At 39.4% G+C, this 18,926-nt stretch overlaps 2 long non-coding RNA genes across 6 annotated transcripts in view; both read right to left on the bottom strand.

Moving 5' to 3' along the window:
• Positions 1-18,926, bottom strand: part of LOC139082066 (uncharacterized) — a 217,722-nt gene that overhangs the window by 84,782 nt on the left and 114,014 nt on the right. The window lies entirely within an intron of this gene.
• Positions 3,623-6,397, bottom strand: LOC139082069 (uncharacterized). Its single transcript, XR_011537776.1, has 2 exons — positions 4,964-6,397; positions 3,623-3,818 (listed from the first exon to the last, which is right to left on the bottom strand). It is a non-coding gene; the product is annotated as an uncharacterized lncRNA (long non-coding RNA).

The raw sequence follows: 18,926 nt of genomic DNA, 5'->3' as shown, positions 1-18,926 counted from the left end.
CTTTCTTGCTCAGACTATAAATGGAATGAAGATAAAACCTATGTTTTATTCATAACTTTAATTTCCAATGTCTACCAAGGGCTATCTACTAAGGGGTTTACAAAACCTCTCTACAAAGAGGGATTTGAACTTTTTTGAAAATCAGCTTCATGAAGCCTAGAGCATTAACAGAATATCTTTATGAACAAATACACAGCCTATTCTTTCCAAAATGAAGTCATTCACTCTTTTCTAATTAACATTTTTAAATTGTTACATTTTTGTTTTAACTTTAGAGATACCAAAAGAGAGTAATTTTATGAAATATTACCCTACGTAAAATTAGATTTTCCCAGTATATATGTTTCCTTTTTTACCCTTTCCATCCCTCTCATCCCTCCAATCAGTGAGGCAGAGAGAGGACACAGGTACTGGGTGAGGAATAGAAAAAGAAGTCCCTTAAGTGCTATACTAGGGTAGGTGGCAGAAATCAACTCTCTCATGACAGTAAGTCTCTGACAGCACACAGAGGTTGAGAGTACTCAACTGTCAAGGAAAATCATTCAAGGAGCAGGGACCATAATTTCAAACCTGGACAGATAAAGCTTTTTAGCCTAATAAAGTAGGCTATATAAGAGAAAGACCCAGATCATTGCAGTTAATGTGAGCCACGCCTCAAAGTAAGAAGAGCATAGCAACTGATGATAGCTAGAGCCAATTTGACCATAGAAAGCAACTTTTCTTAAAACAATGACCATCAGCCTGGTCACCTTATAAGACACATTAAATTCCCTTATGTTTTCACACCCCACAGCATTTCTCTGTTTGTGCATAGCATTTCTCCTGGAGTCGGTGTCCTATTGCTTTCATATACCTCTGCTACTGTGGCTTATTCCTATTTGCATTGTTGAATGGCTTAAATAGAAAACTAGAGAGCAATAGGGAGGAAACCAACATTCATAAACTTAAATACCTTCTGTGTGTCAGAGGTGTGCTATGCATTCCTCATGTAGTCCCCAGCACAATCTCATGATGTGAGTGTCATTGGCTCCATTTTATGGATGAGATTGTTGGACCTGGGAGTTCACGTGCTTTCACCAGCCATGAATCATATGCTGGAAGCACCAGGGCTTCCTGGTAGAGGAGGCAGAGATCCAGTCACAAATGGATGTACATTGAGTGTTCATTTGCTGAGCACAGTGATGTTGTATTCAAATGGCTGAGAACTTTACAGCCCTGCATTTGCTACTTGAAAAAGTCTGAAGAAAGTAGTTCTTACCACATGTGCACTCCTTATAGCAAAACCAATAAGTGGCCAATGCTAAAAAATTTTAACTGAAGTCAACAAACAAATGTAACTGGGGTGGATACCATTGGCCTTAGGATTTTGAGCAAACTCAAAGATGCAAATGGCGAGCCTTTGGTCAATATTTACCCTTGTTAATAATGACTCCTAAAGGATGATACTGATCAATTACAAGGGTGACCAGGTAGAACAGAAGGGATCCAGAGGAGGCCTTCAAGGCCTACCTACAAACTGGACAAACTTGGGGAGCCTAAAGTAAATCCATCACTTAAGAATAACCTATGGAGAAGGTCATTATTTCTGTAAGGGGGTGGGGTGGGGAGAGTATAATTTTTCATTTACTAGAGATCTCTGAGGTGGGAAATAGGCAAAAAAGGTAAAAGTAAAGTGTAAGTGATCCATCTAAAAGCCTTTGACAATACCGAGAGCAAATGAATCATGATGGAGTCGGAGGAGGGCTCCTGGGGCTTAGAGTAGCTAGAACTGGTGTGTTCAATCACTAAGTCGATGGCTAAGGAAATCAGGGACTCAGAATTGTAAAGTATGAAGATATCTTGAAAATTACCTAATTCAACCCCTAATCTTATAAATGTGGAAACTACAGTCAGAGATGGTTTTAGAACACCAGATTCTTGCCACCCAGGCCAGTGCTCTTTTACCACAGTATGATATTCTACAATACATCCGTTATAATCAGTTATGAAATATATATAACACAATATACTGTATCCTGACTCTCCAAAAATGGTTGTAGATTAGAACAAAAATTACCTCAATCTTCCCCAGAGCCAGATCGGAGCTGCCTTCAACATGTAAATATTTATGCATTATGAATACCAGAATGAGATTATTCTAAGGAAACTCTAGAGCAGGTTTTAACATCATCAAAAACTGTACAGAAAATATGCCAGAAGACAGAATCTTAATCTTTAAATAAAATATTGGTCTCTCTGCAATGGAACTACAATGTACAATTTTATTTATTCTTGCTCAAGAAAAAATAATAAACCCAGAGAATTTTGGAGACCATGTAGAAAGTAAACACCAGCGCAGTTATTCTCCTAATTCCCAATTCCTCAGATGAAGAGGGGGACACCTGTGGATCGAGTGAGCTAAGGACAAATAAAAGAAAGTATTACTTTACTCAGAAAATAATAGCTGTGTGGAGCTCATTACCACAAAAGAGGAATAGGCAAGGAATATAAATGGATTCATAAAGGTTTTGACCAAATTTATGAATGTCAGAGCCATAAATGGCTACTGAGGGTACACCTAACCTTTAAGGTTAATGTCAGCGAGGAAAACTATGTCCTTTTCTGGCAATTCCCTTGAGGCCTCTGTTGTCCAGACAATATTGGGTTGGATGGAACACCAGGCTTGCGCAGCAGAGAAGTTCCTAAGTTCCTTTTAACAAATGGGTAGCTGGGCCAGAAGAACATTCATCTCTTCAATAGAAGCGTAAATGGATAATGTTCCATCTTAAATAGGAAGTTTAATGAAATGCTGCTGTTATTTATGTAATCAGAGTTAAACAAGAGGAAAGATTTCACTGTTGGGAATCACAAGGAAGCCAAGTTTCAAACCAGGCCATACCACTGAGCAGGCCCTGGTGCAAGTTATTTGCCTTTCTGTGCTTAGCTTTCTAAAACATAAAATGGAGAGAATCCCATCTGTGTTACAGGCATTTTGCAGAGACTTATATAAGAAAACACTTTGTAAACTGAAAAACAACAAGATTTATACCATTATTAATATAGCAATAGCCAAGTTGAAGCAAATCTCAGTCATTTGGGGAGATGATTTGTGAGACAGATGACGACAGAGCAATCCTTGCGTCATTTTCCCGGAGAGAATCGATAAGAATATTCAAAAAGTACTCAAGACATAAGTCAAATGCAAACTCCTTAAGACAGAGTTTCTTCCTCCTCTAAATTTCAAGAAAACTCTAGTCATGTCTCAATTAGAGTATTCATACTATTATTTATCTGCTGAATCATCTCCTTCATTTAACTGTGAGTTCCTTTGAGACAGAGACCTTGTCTTACTCATCTCTGCATCCCTAATATTTACCATAGTTACTGGTATGCAGTTGGCAATCAATAGGTGATGAGTAAATTACTTAATGTGTGACTGATATTGTTATCTTGACTTCACAATAGTGGGAAAAAGAAATGACTCAACTATAAAATGCAATAAATGGGTAGTAGGTGAGGTACAAAATCATGACTGATCCTCAGCCTTCCTAATTTCTAGAATCCTGTCTCTAACTCCAATTATTTGGAAATAATAGCATCTTGGTTCTATTTACATGAAAAATAAAAAGCAAGACATGAATCATAGGGTAGCAAAATCTTTATTAAGTGCACATACTTGAAGTCCATAAATTACATTCCTAAAAACAGAGTTTGTTTTCTTCAAAATAAGATGAATATAAATTTTGACTGTAGCATCAAATTTTAGATAAGTACAAGACTGCAGCAAGTCTGATCACCACCATCATCTTCTTCAAAGAGAAAACCTCCAGCCTGGTTATCTGCAGAATTCAATAAAGGGATCAAAATCAACATGAAAATGCAGACCTCATATTCAATTCATGACATGAACCAACAGCTGTAGATATTTAGATCATTTTAAATGTCTAGGAAATTTTCTTCTCCCCCTCATAATTTAGGAGTGTAGACAGGAAATTAAATAAATATGTATGCCTACAATATATAAAAATAATTACATACTATGATCAAGTGGTATTTATACCACGTATGCAAGGCTGGTTCAACATTCAAATATCAGTTAATGTAATCCATCACATCAACAGGCTAAACATAAAAAGCCACAAGATCATATCAATAAATGCAGGAAATGCATTTGACAAAATCCAACACCCATTCATGATAAAAAACTCTCAGTAAATTAGGAATAGAGGGGAACTCCCTCAACTTGATAAAGAACATCTACAAAATACCTATAGCTAACATCATACTTAATGGTAAGAAATTTGAAGCTTTCCCTCAAAAATCAGGAACAAGGCAAGCATGTCCCCTCTCACCACTCCTTTTCAACATTGTACTGGAAGTCCTAGCTAATGCAATAAGACAAGACAAGACAAGAAAAGGTATACAGATTGGGAAAGAAGAAATAAAACTGTCTTTGTTCACTGATGACATGATCATCTATGTGGAAAATCTGAAAGAATCAACAAAAAAAATTTCCCAAAACTAATAAGCAATTAGAGGAAAGATTCAGAATACAAAGTTAATATATGAAAGTCAATTGCTTTCCAATATACCAGCGATGAGCAAGTGAAATTTGAAATTAAAAACAAAATACCATTATATTACCACCCCCCAAAAATGAGATACCTAGGTATAAAGCTAACAAAATATGAATAAAATCTATACAAGGAAAACTATAAAACTCTGATGACTGACATCGATGAAGAATTAAATAAATGGAGAGATATTCTATGTTCATGGACAGGAGGACACAATATGTCAGTGCTTCCCAACTTGATCTATAGATTCAATGCAATCCCAGTCAAAATCCCGGCAAGTTATTTCTTGAATATCAACAAGTTATTTCTTGGTGGATATCAACAAACTGATTCTAAATTTATATGTAGAAGACCCAGAAAAGCAAACAGAATACTGAAGAAGAACAAAGTTGAAGGACTGACAATACCTGATGTCAAGAATTACTAGAGGGGCCAGCCCAGTGGCGCAACCGTTAAGTTCGCACATTCCGCTTCTCCGTGGCCCAGGGTTCACCGGTTCAGATCCTGGTTGTGTACATGGCATCACTTGGCACGCCATGCTGTGGTAGGCATCCCACATATAAAGTAGAGGAAGATGGGCACGGATGTTAGCTCAGGGCCAGTCTTCCTCAGCAAAAAGAGGAAGACTGGCAGTAGTTAGCTCAGGGCTAATCTTCCTCAAAAAAAAGTTACTATAAATCTACAATAATCAAAACAATGTGGTATTGGTGAAAGAATAGACAAATAGATCAATGGAACAGAATAGAGAGCCCAGAAACAGAACCCCATAAATAAAGTCAACTGATCTTTGACAAAGGAGCGAAGGTAATACAATGGGTCAAAGATAGTCTTTTCAACCAACAGTGATGGAACAACTAAACATCCACATACAAAAAGACGAATTGATGCAGACCTACACCCTTCACAAAAATTAGCTTAAAATGGATCATAGACCTAAATGTAAAATGTAAAACTATAAAATTTCTAGAAGATAACATCAGAGAAAACCTAGATGACCCTGGGTGCGGCAACAACTTTTTAGATACAACCCCAAAGTTACGACCTATGACAGAAATAATTGATAAGCTGAACTTCGTTAAAATTAAAACCTTCTGCTCTGTGAAAGAAAATGTCAATAGAATGAAAAGACGAGCCACAGACTTGGCAAAAATATTTGCAAAAGACACATCTGATAATGGACTATTATTCAAAATATATCAAGAACTCTTAAAATTCAACAATAAGAAAACAAACAACTGGATTAAAAAATGGGCCAAAGACCTGAACAGACATCTCAGGAAAAAAGAGATATAGAGAGAAAATAAGCATATGAAAAGATGCTCCACATCATACCTCATCAGGGAAATGCAAATTAAAACAACAATGAGATACTGCTACACACCTGTTAGAGTGATCAAAAATCCGGAACACTGACAACAGCAAATGCTGCTGAGCATGTGGAGGAACAGGAACTCTCATTCATTGCTGATGGGAATGCAAAATGGTACAGCCACTTTGGAAGATAGCTTTGCAGTTTCTTAGAAAACTAAGCATACTCTTATCATTCGATCCAGCAATCACATTCTTCGGTATTTACACAAAGGAGTTGAAAACTTATGTCCACACAAAAACCTACACACAGATATTTATAGCTGTCTTATTCATAATTGCCAAACCTTGGGAGCAACCAAGATGTCCTTTTGTAGGTGAATGGATAAATAAACTGTGATGCATCAGACAACGGAATATCATTCAGTGGTAAAAAGAAATGAGCTATCAAGCCATGAGAAGACCTGGAAGAAACTTAAACACATATTACTAAGTGAATGAAGCCAATCTGAAAAGGCTACATACTGTAAGATTCCAACATTCTGGAATAGGCAAAACTATGGAGACAGTAAAAGGATCCATGGTTGCCAGGGGTTGGAGGTCAGGGAGTAGGGAGGGATGAATAGGCAGACCGCAGAGGATTTTTAGGGCAGTGAAACTTTTCTGTATGATACTATAACAATGGATATGTGTCATTACACATTTGTCCAAATCCATGGAATATACAGCACCGAGAGTGAAACATAATGCAAACTATGGATTTTGGATGATTATGATGTGTCAAAGTAGGTTCATCGATTATAACAAATGTATCACTCTGGTGGGGGATGTTGATAACAAGGGAGGCTGTGCATGTGTGGGGCAGATATGGGAAATCTCTGAACCTTCCTCTCAACTTTGCTGTGATCCTAAAATTGCTCTAAAAAAAGTCTTAAATAAATAAGCATGTATAGATGTATGTGTGTGTGTGTGTGTGTGAGTGTAACCCTTTTCTCACTTAACAACAGTTGAAAGGATGAGAATGAAATGGGTCAATAAGCCACTGGACACCAGCATTTTCTTCAGTGTCCCCAGGGGCTAGCCCAGCTCTACCACTGCCTTTGTGAGAGTAATTTCAGGCCAGTTTTACCCAGCATAGTCCGTTCAGTAGTTGTAGGTCTTGCAAAGCTGACCCTCTGCTCCTCTCAATTATGAAACGCTATCTGCTAATATGACAGTCTTTCTTGTCTAAGGGCCTGTAAGGAATGTTTATTTCACTCTATGCTTCCTTAGCTTACCTATAGCCAGACTGACTTTGCCACCCTCAGATTTCAACTTTTTTATTCCCCAAGCCCAAATTTACATTGGTAGCTAATAATATCATGGTTATTCTGACCAAGGGAGCATATATATATATCTCCCGCCTCTCTGCATGATGAACGCATCATACATGAACCTCATTGTCATTATTTCCTGCTGTCGATCTCATATTGGAATAGGTGACATTGCTCTACTTTGTCATGGTGAAAAGTTTATCCTGCAAATTTTCAGTTTCTTAGGTCTTCCGTGAATGGCTCTGCTTATCTCATGTGTGCTTCTAGGCATCTCCAGGGCTCTGCATTTAACTCCATACTTCTAAAAGCATCTGTACAGAGATAATATTAATGTTATTGCAACAGACAGGCAGAGCCTCATTTCTCTCTGCTTTGACTGAAAATGCCTGTTCGTAGTGAAAATGTGCAGACATTGGCATTTTTGTGTGAGGTCTGAATGCGTGTGGGTCCAGCCATTGGTAGCAGGAAGAAATAAGACACAACTGCCAGATGGTTTGGTTTAAAAGAAATACCAGTCAAAATTGACTGGTAATCCACAACCATTATAATTATTTTCCCAAAAGACCCTCTTTTTCTGAAGCTGGAAAAAACTCCTGAATTCACTCTCAGTTCTGAGACGGGTTGCTTGGAAGAGTAAGTAACTTAAAAATCACTTATATCCCAAAATAGCTACTTACCCTAGACATGTTGGGTGTTTAAATTCTGGGTACAGCTGCTGACCATATTTAAACTTTTTGAAGATCTGATTTAGAATTCTCATTAGGAAGGTAGAAAGATGATTGGATTTGAAGTTAAGTTTCAGTCTCTATTACTAGTTGGTTCTCCTTAATGCATTCCTAAGCCTCAGTTTACACCTCTGTATAATGGAGATGACAAAATCTGCTCCAGCTAGGTCATGGTTGCAGAGTTGTTTAAAGACCTAGTGATAAAAATGTATGGAATGAACTCTATAAAGTATCCTATGGATGGAATCTAAGTTGTTCTTATAATAGGAAGGGAAGTTCTTGGAAAACTAACAACTTAAGGGAAACTATTAATGGCCCTGGTGGAATTTGCAGCCAAGTTGCAACTTGCTTAGATCAGCCAAGTTGCAACTTTCATTTTGTTTGTTAGCTCAATTCTCCTTATGTTTTCTCATTTTTATCCCCCAACAACTCAACCCTAAGCAGAGTTGTCTCATAATAATAAATAATAACGTTAATAAAAAATCCAGTGCAAAACAATGGCAACTATTATAGATTTTCACCGTGCACATTAGCCACAAGAATTTCAATAGAAAAATAATTAGTTCATTGCCATCACATTACTTTAAGTAACAGCGATGTTTATGCTGAGACAATACTGATTCTTCGCCTTGCACTCCCACTCAGTGTTTCCATGCGGGTCTAAGTGATCCTGGGCCTGCCTAATGAGGTTGCCACCTTCCCACCAGGCTCCTTCTACTTACTGCTGGGTCTGCGATCTCTAAGCTCTCTGAGGTCAGTGATGTCTTCTCTCCAGCTGACTTTGGGATGCCCTGGACCAGCTTAGTTGCTGGAAACTTGCTGTCTGAGTGAGTGAGGCTGGCATGCCTCTTCTCCTTAAAGGCCCACATACGAAGGCACTGCTGATAGACGGCGACAGAGGAGGTCAAATCCTGCATCTGATCGTGACTAAACTTAACATCCCCAAATTCCTGTGTATGACTTTTTCCTAAGATATAACCAAGGAGTAAATAAAATGGAATGTCATGTGCGCTAAACAATGCTGCTCTCAGGGAGAGCTGTCGCTAACAGCCTCTACATCACACACTAAGGAAGAGCAGTGCTCAGGACCATTACGAAGACAGAGAGGGAGCAAGTACCTCGCAGAGGTCTAAGGATTACTATAGATAGCACTAAAAATATTTTTAAATCTTTATTTCTAGGCTACTATTCCATCTCAAACAGAAGTTCACGTTTTAACAGAAGATTGCTATACCACGAAGTGAAACTACAAGTCTATACTCTTGAACTGTGTTCGTTATTAGGTACTATTGACTATGGATGGATAATTATTGATTACAACTTTTAAAATAACCGTGATATTGAGTAGCAATGAACATTAAATTATGAGGTTATAATATAAAATAAATTAGGCTCTGAGCACATAAGAATTTCAATTAAAAACATACAGTAAGAGGGGCTGGCCCCGTGGCCGAGTGGTTAAGTTCGCGCGCTCCGCTGTAGGCGGCCCAGTGTTTCGTTGGTTCAAATCCTGGGCGCGGACATAGCACTGCTCATCAGACCACGCTGAGGCAGCGTCCCACATGCCACAACTAGAAGGACCCACAACGAAATATACAGCTATGTACCAGGGGGCTTTGGGGAGAAAAAGGAGAAAAATAAAATCTTAAAAAAAAAAAAAATACAGTAAGAGATACTGTTCCAAAACTGTATTTCTTCAGTCTTTCTTTCACCACTCATATTCAGTGCTACAAAACCCAGGAATAATTGGAGAAAGATGTTCAGTATTGAAATCACAAGAATTGGAGTCAAAATATATAGGTCCATTCCAAATTGCATGATTTGCTAGTCCCGTGACATGGGACAAATCTCTTTGCTTTCTTAGATTCAGCCTACTGGTCTATATGTTGAACCTCCTGTTGTGGGTTTGAAAAACGTTGACAATAAAGAGCATAAATTTTTGTTAACTCAAGTTCCCATTCTGTTTGTAAAACATTGCTTGCTAGGAATGGATTAAATCAGAAAATTGGTTTGTTATTTTGGTTATTTTGTTCTTCGTGAAGACTGAGCTGTTCATCAGTACTTTTATTTCAATGATTATTATTGATTATTATATTTTTGATTATTATTTGAGGGCATTCATAACCCCAGACTATGAGATTTTTGTAACAAAATTACCCACCAAAACAATAAGGCACTCTCTTCAGTGTGTGTTATTTTCTCACTAAACTTTCTTAGGCATTTTACGAAAGTAACTTCAGACATGCTTTCATTTTGAGGACAGCCTGTGACACTAGTAATAAAAAGGCAAAATTTTAAATATAGACTTGGAGTGATGGGTTGGCTCCCTGCTCGTGTGTTCAGACTCTGGAAGCACACAGAACTTGGGCAACTAAGAGAGTAGCTTTCCAAGGCAATTGCTAAGCCGAGATATCTGGAGCAACCAGCAGTCTAATGTGAAATTCTTTTCATCTTCCCTCCACACTCCTGTGAAAACCAGGAGGATTTCTGAGAGGCACAGAGATTCTCAATCGTTGCAACGAGGCAGCTTTCTAGTTTGGCTCATGAGAGGAAGGGCAATTTCATGTTAAACATACACACAAGATGACAGGGCAGGAAGAGCGCTGATAGCCCGAAATACATATGCAAACCCTCCCTTGGAAGCTGGCGTTTCACTATCTTGTACAAAGTTAATGGAAACCAAGGAACTACCATTCCAGAATCATCGCCCCCTTTAATCCTTAATAACCAAATAAAAATGGGCAGCCTGTATTCAGGAGCAGCTCTAGCAAGCAGCTCTCCAGGAAACAAGGCTCCCTACAGACTTTCCCTTGATCTTAAAGCTTAACTTGAAACATTTATATGCACGAAGCACCTGGCCAGGAGATGTGAGAGGGCCCTTTTTTTCACCTTGGCTCTATTTCTTTCTTTAATAATAAATTCCCAGCTTTCTTTCTTCCCTTCCTGGAAATTGATTCCATTCTAAATAATGTTTTTGTTCTTTCTTAATAGTTTAAGAAAAGCAAGACAAACTTGAAAACCCCCCATTAACACCCATCAGGGTCCCTGCCTGCCGATCATATCATTGATGCTTTAGAAAAGACGAAGCAGAAGTCAGTGTAGGTTAATTCCAATCAGCCTGAGGACTTCTTTTGTTCGAATTCAAAGGGCTCTGGTTAACCTATTATGCAATTTAATATCAGCTGGCTACACAAGTCTTCCTCTTGCACACACCTTGCTGGGTAAAGAAGTGATGAGCCCCATAAACTGTTCGGACTGCGCCAGCTTAAATACACAAGTGTGTCTGAATTATGGACAATGTTTAACAAGGAGGAAAACTGGAGTTTGTCCTAAAATGGTGAAGCCATTGGGGTCACATCCTCAACAAGGATACAATGCGTTTAATGGTGAAAACATGCACAGAGTCCGCTATATGGCCTTTCTCCCAAATCAGGTCAAACCCAGGACAGAAACCTTACAGCTATTTAGAAATGGATATATTTAAAGAAAGGCGTACTAGTTCGTAGGTGTCCTGTCCTTGCTGTCTCCCATCTTTCCTTCCTTTCTTCCTCTCCATCTTCATTACACGAAATATGTTTGAGGAGATTTACCAAAAGACACGTGATATGAAAGGATATAATAAATAGTTGAAATTGAAGCAAAAGGGTAAACAGGTGAAAAAAATGTCAAAGGAAATATTCTGAAATGTATAAATGCAAAGCATTTACTCCTGTATGGTGGCTAGAAGGTGGAAGGTGGACATTTGGCTCTACGGATGCTACAACCCTAGTCCAGTAACTTCATGGCTCATGGGGACACCCAATTCATCTCCGTGCCTCCAGCGTCGCCCACCTCTAATCTCGTTCTCCATGCCTGAGTGACACCTCTCCAAAGCAAATCCGATCAGATCTTATTCCTGCTTACAGCACATTGATGGCTCCCCCGTCTTTAGGATAGAGTCGGAATTCCTCCCTGTAGCCTGCAAGGCCTTCGTGACCGCTCCCTGCTCAACCTCATCCCTGGCCATCTGGTCCCTCTGCCACTCTGCCCCCCAGGCACGCCGAACCTCCGTCCACAACTTGGACACGCCCTTCCCCACACAGCTTTGCCAGCAAGGCTCTTCTGCCTCTCCACTGGGTGAACTCACACGAATCTTCCTCCAGTTCTGTGTTTATCTCCAGTTCAGATGCTCCTGAAACACACTCCCACCCGTCCTCCCTCCTCGTGGCTTCTGTCACGCTTTACATTTATTACATTTTATTATATTTATTACATTTTATTATATTTATTACATTTTAATAGCCTGTTTGTGCTGTTTGATAACACAGCCTTTGAAAATAGGAACTGGGTTTATGTTGCTCCATATTTTATTCCCAGTATTTAGCATCTAGAGTGCCTGACTTATTATTGCTTACCTGTGTGTTATCGTTTGTTGAATGAATAAATAACCATCTATTAAGCATTTACCATGGGCCACGAAAGATGCCAAATGTTTTACCTTCATTACCTTTGTGAAAAAAATCTGTTCTTCACAGGAAAGTCATGAAGTAGATTATCATCATTTTCATTTTACAGATGAGGAAACTGAGACTTCCAGTGCCTAAGTGTGGGGGCTAAGCTACCATCCCAGGCCTTTCTGATTCTCAGATCTTAGCTCTAATGACACCCCATACTTCCTTTCTAATGACAAATGTTACTTCCTAATATCCTAAGCAAAAAAGGAACAACGTTCAGCTACAAGATTCACAGCATCTGAAAAGACACGCACCAGGTGTTGGGGAGAAACGTGGCTTTTCTCAGATTCTGAAACTTAAAAAATTTCTTCCCCTGGGTCATGTCAAAGCATCCCCCAGCGGCCGGATTTTGTGGATGGCTGTCTGGGAGTCTCTGCCGTGAGGAGAACAGCAGGTTTTATGCAGCCTCTTCCTAGAATGGCCCTCAAGACAAGCCAGTGGCACCACACAAAAGCATAATTCACCAAAGTCCATTCTCCGCCAGGCAAAATACACAGTTCTCTGGTCATCTAGCTGAAACCAAGGGGTGTTTAATAGACCAAAATCAAATCCAGCAAACGTTCATGTTGTCACTTCAAGACCATTGTCCCCTTGAGAAGAGTGAGGAAGAGGAGAGTTGGTGGGAAAGAGGGGCAAGGACTATGACCCATGTGACCTAGAAGAGTAATGGTGGGCGTTCAGCATGATCTTGCTGAGGGGTCTCTGAAAAGACACTGACATCTGGGCCCGGCTTCCTCCTCTGTGACCTGGAGACCCCAGTGTCCTGAGGATCCTTTCTGCTCCAATGTTCCCTGGATTGTCAATGGCTGCTTTCCTCAGGGGGTGCCATTTTCTGTGGTTTTGTTTAGGAGTTAAAACCCTGCTCCCTGTCTGAAAGTTTGGGTTTGTTTGGGTCTTGGTCATCAAAACTGAGAAAGAATTAGCCAAGCAATTCTGGCTACTCCCTCTTACTATTTGCTGCCACAGAGGTGAAAAGCCCTTGGCTGCAGACAATAACACACACACACACACACACACACACTCACACGTCTTCTTTTTTGTTGGGTGCAACTGTCCACTTCAGGACCTAGTGCCATTTGCACATTTGCCTCTTAAGTTGGCCTGAAGAGTTTTCTCTGAAACAACTACACTTTTGCCAGTTATTGCAGTCTCCATCTGTGCTTCCCTATCTTGGAAGAATTTCTCCTTAAAACTCCACTATGGTTATTTTACTCCACCTCATCTACAGCATTGCGCATGGAAATCTTAGACCTTGGGAATTCAGAAGTCTGTCTAAAGGAGAGCAAATTTTCTCTTTAGTCACAACATTGTAACATTTCAACAAAATCAGTTACATATGTTAGACACTCCCTTTTACAGCCATGCACTGATGCATCTGTTTTGAAAAATATACACTTCTTGTCTTACAGATGTTTGCAGTTACTTCCCAACCTTTAAGTTACGCTCATGAAATGACTCTGAAGTAGGTAAACAATGTAACTTCTTTGAACAAAAAACTCCCGTTGCCCCATGAAATCGTGAAGAAAAAATACACACAAAAATCTAAAAATACGAGGATAAAAGGAGAGAGGCTGGAAGCTTTAGACTATTTCTAACCTACTTGTTTGTTTTTAAGGAATCTGTAAGTAAATGATTCTGATTCCATCAACTGAGAGAAAATAAAGCTGCCTGTTTATAGGACATGCAATTTTATTCTTTCTACTAGTCAACCATGAAATTTAGAATTCTACAATGGTAGGTTTATACTACAGTTCCATGTGTGGCTTTCAGTATTTTATCCTGAGTTTCTTTTAATTCAACATTTACTAGCTATATTTAACATCACCTTATTTTTAGTTAATTACTTGATAAATAAGGGAAATGGTGAAAAGTTCAAAACAATTCAGAAGACAACATTGAACCAGTTGAGGAATAAGTTCAAACTTCAGAAGCAAAACGACAAACCCATAAAACAAAAGGAATTTGATATATTTGTTTTGGCAAAGAAAAGGGATATTCTATATTTTTCCGGTAAGATAAAAGTCATCACCTTAAATTTACGCAGGGAAGATTAGGTTAGACTTCTAGAGAAACTGGTCTTAAATGTTGTGAGAAGTAGAACGGTAGTCTACGGAGGAATTAAAGACTGGAGTAGATGCTCATCTTGGAGGACGGAGGAGACAGATATCCAAAACGGAGTGCACCTCCAAGAAGAAGGGTGGAATGCGGGTCATGATTTCTGAAGATCAGTTCCTTCCAGCCCTAAGGACCGGCAATTTGTCTACCATTTAGTAAACAGCCTTTACTCAGTGGGAGTGGCCTAGTGCTTTAAAAGAATGTGCACATCTCTCCTGGTCCTCGCTCATCAGTGTATACAGACCTCGAGAATATCTGGTGCTGTCTTAATGCCAAATGCCCTCACTTAAGTGGCACAGCCCGTGTTCTGTTAGAGGCAGGGTAGGAGAGGCACCATTTCTCTTTAGCAACCAGCTTTAAAAACAAAAAAAATTGCCCAAGCTCATCCCAAACTTTTCAATAGCTTGTCAAAATAAGGGACAGTGGCAGCATACAACATAACAAAATGCAAACACCAAACCCAGTCCTTTCGAGAAAACGCCTTGGCATTCCCTACGTGGTTCAATCACGCTGCTCATTAAACAAGTCATTTTAATACTCACTGTCAGCCCAGTCTTCCAGGTGCCAGGATTTCCTTTTGAAGAGAGAAAGGACTCTGTGGGCCAGCTTTGCAGAAAGGTAAACATTGGGAAACCAGGACAGGGTTTTCTTGTGGTTAAGATCTGGCATCTTCGAAATTTAGAGACCCTCCTCCCCTCTTTTTTTTGGTTTAAAATATTTTTGAAATTTATTTTATTTTAATTTTTTAGTTTGCACAGGCATGAGTTGCTGTGAAACATACCTCAAGTGTCTTTTAAAAATTAAAACAGAGTTGATTTGTAGTGTCAGTGATTCCTGCTAATCAAAATCACTGACAATTCTTCAGGAAGGAAGAGGGACGGTTTAGCTCTCTCACTAGAGAGCATTGCTTCATTTTTCTGTTTTGATCTAAATCTGAATGTTTTCCTGCAGATAATTCTCTTGCATTTTTTAAAGGACAGAAACAAGGAATAAAATTCTCAGAAAATAAATGTTTATTTGGACACACAGATTCCTATGCCCGGCCCCAGACAAATGAGTGGTGCTCCAGGTCCCTCTGCTGGCCCAGCTCAGTGGGAGCTTCTCCCATAAGTACCGGTTCAGAGACTTCTGCCTCTAAATTAAAACTTCCAAAACAGAATGTTCTGTTTATTCTTTTCCTACAGCCAAGAGCCATCAGTGGAATGCAGGGAGTGGCAAGTGTGGACACCATTTATGACAAGAAAAACAAGCGGCTGCCCGATGAGGATTTCTCTGAGTTGTGTCTCTGACTCTGAAGCCAATGCATATTTCAAGTCGTGTCCTGTTTTCTGACTGTGTTTTTTGCAATTGTCTTTTAAAACTTAGAAATGACTTTTATGAATTAGAAAATCTATAGGAATCTTCTTGTCTTTAAATTCAAATATTTCTTAAAAAACCAGAGAAACAAAAGAAAAGACACAGAAATTTAACAAAATAGTAAATTTCCCAGAATCTCACCTGCTATCAAGAAGTCATATAAGTATAGTTTTGTGATCAGCAGATTGATTCTTTTAAACTGGAGGATCATGTTATGACATTCTGGTGTTCTTTTTCTTTGAAAATACAATTATTCTATGTTTAAAAAGTATCCGGGCCAGATTGGTGGTGCAGCGGTTAAGAGTGCATGTTCAGCTTCGGCAGCCCGGGGGTCACCAGCTTGGATCCTGGGTGCAGACATGGCATCACATGGCAAGCCATGCTGTGGTAGGTGTCCCACATATAAAGTAGAGGAAGATGGGCACAGATGTTAGCTCAGAGCCGGTCTTCCTCAGAAAAAAGAGGAGGATTGGCAGATGTTAGCTCAGGGCTAATCTTCCTGGGGGGAAGAGGGGAGTATCTGTAGTTAAATGATAAACACATTCAAGAAAACACTCATTCTTTTTAAATTGTCATTATGAGGGCCTTCATATACACCCATGAATTAACGTCAGAAAAGGGTGGTATTATTTTCTGATGCTAATTGCTAGGTTTGTGTGTGTGTGTGTGTGTGAGGAAGATTGTCACTGAGCTAACGTCTGTGGCAATCTTCCTCTATTTTTTTGTATGGAGAATGCCTCCACAGCATGGCTTGATGAGCAGTGCATAGTCCACATCTGGGATCCGAACCCGCAAACCCCGGGCCACCAAAGCAGAGCCTGCAAACTTAACCACTATGCCACCAGGCCAGCCCCTCACCATGATATTTTTAATTACAAAAAAAGAAAAGATAAAATTAGATAAAGAATCCCACAACTAGAAGGACCTGCAACTAAGATATACAACTATGTACAGGGGGGTTTGGGAAGATAAAGCAGAAAAAAAAAATGAGATAAAGAAAATAATCATGAGTTCAGTTGATTCAAAAGAGTCAGGGCAAATAATGTTTGAACAGTGATTAATTGGTCTAAAGCTATCACGTTAAAGCAAAAAGCAAATAAGATTCCAGAGAAAATCATGACAGAGAGAGAGAGAGACAGAGACACACAAATAAAGAGAGACAGAGAGAGGAGAGAAAATGAGAGATGACAAAGAAAATGAGCACTTCATATAGCTGATGGGACCCTCAATTTTCCAAAAGTGATAATTGATTTTTAAAGATGATTTTTAAAGATATACATCCTAATAGTTAATAGACTAACAATAGAGGGATATCATTATGGAATATCTGAAACCATTTATGTAGAAATCCACCACCTACAGCTTCAGAATCTTCCATCAAGAGAAACTCACAGGAGAGGCAACACTATCAGCAGGCTATCTTTCTCATCAATGCTGGCCCGTGTGTAGGTCTGATAACCTTTGTTTTAGACACATAGGTTGAATAAATATTTCGATTACTAGACCTCTACTATGTTTACAGTGATTTTAACTTTTTCATAATGGAGATGCCTGAGTATTTTTAGTTGAGACTTTTTCCTCTAACAAAAGCATATATGGCAATTTAAAATGAGTTAAAATTCATTGTATTTTGAGGATTCTGTGGCTGGAGAAATTAAGAACACGAGGTTTACTTCCAAACTTATGGATAATCAAAAGCATGCAGAGGTGCTTCTAAAGAGTGAGACCCCAGCACCCCCCCCCCCACCCCCCATGCCACACGTCAGATCTACTGAATCAGAATCTTGAGGAGAGGTCCCTGGAATCTTATTTGTTTATTTAATATTATGCCTCTGGGTTGGGAAACCACTGCTCCAGGATGTTGCAAAATAAAGAAAGACGTTAAAGGATTTGAATAAAACACTCACCCAACATCTGGGCAGTTCCCAGCAAGCACAAAGACCAGGGGACCTGAGGCCACGCTATGGTCTACAAGTGCCAGGCACTAATGTCTGTTCTCCATATGCAGATACACATGTGGTTTAGTACACTTTCAAGGTAGGTAAATCACAAATTCATAATTTAATATGTTCTACCGTATTCTCATTATACAGAGTGATGCATTTAAATTACCAGTCTTTGTTTCTCAATTTTTAAAATTTGGTTGCTGGGAAAATAAATCCATCCATGTGTATTGTAGCCGGAGCTGTAACATAAAAGAACAATGTTGCCACCTAGTGGTCAATTGGAGACATTAAAGAATCAGAAGGACTCGTGAAATGACAAGTAGAAGGAAATGAACTCTAAGGAAAGAAGATAAATAAATTTCAATAGAGAAGACTTCTATTATTGAAAGAGTTCCTCTAAAGTACAGGTTACGACCACCAGGCCCTCTGAACCCTCATGTCAGCTTCTAGTCCTAGAATCACAAGTCACGGTCAGTTGACAGCAGAGTTGTGTTTCATTTAGCTTTTTAAAAAATAACATTGTAAATTTGCTCGCGTATTTTTGTAGGTTCACAGGTGAAATTTAACATGAGGAATCTCTCAAACCATCAGTGACACCATCCTTCACAACTGTAGCAGGCCTATTGGTTTCCTCCAATCACTCAGACTGCCTGAATCAATAAGATCTTTTTTTCTTTTCCTTAGTGAGGAAGAGTGGCCTTGAGCTAACATCTGTGACAGTCTCCCTCTGTTTTGTATGTGGGACGCTGCCATGGCATGGCTTGACAAGTGGTGTGTAGGTCCATGCCCGGGATCCGAACCTGCAATCCCCAGGCCGCAGAAGCAGAGCACACAAACTTAACCACTGTGCCACTGGCCAGGCTCCCATAAGTTCTTCAAAAGGGAGATTCTACAGCCATTCTCCCCTCTGACATCTTAGGCGAGGCGACACTCCTTCTAGAGATATTTCCTCTAGAAGCCTTCCTCGACTGAACCTTCCCGTGTTGGAAGCATTCCATGGTGCAAAGGAGCTGACCTCCAAGTCATTTGGATGAGGGAGACTTTCACCTCCTCACATGTGTGTACACTCGTCCAGAGAAGTTAGTGCACATATGCTCAGAAAGGGCATCAAAGA

The sequence above is a fragment of the Equus przewalskii genome, chromosome 2, assembly GCF_037783145.1.
Source record: "Equus przewalskii isolate Varuska chromosome 2, EquPr2, whole genome shotgun sequence".
Taxonomy (NCBI): domain Eukaryota; kingdom Metazoa; phylum Chordata; class Mammalia; order Perissodactyla; family Equidae; genus Equus; species Equus przewalskii.
Note: the sequence above shows the minus strand (reverse complement) of the source record. Positions and strands in the feature narration are given on the sequence as shown.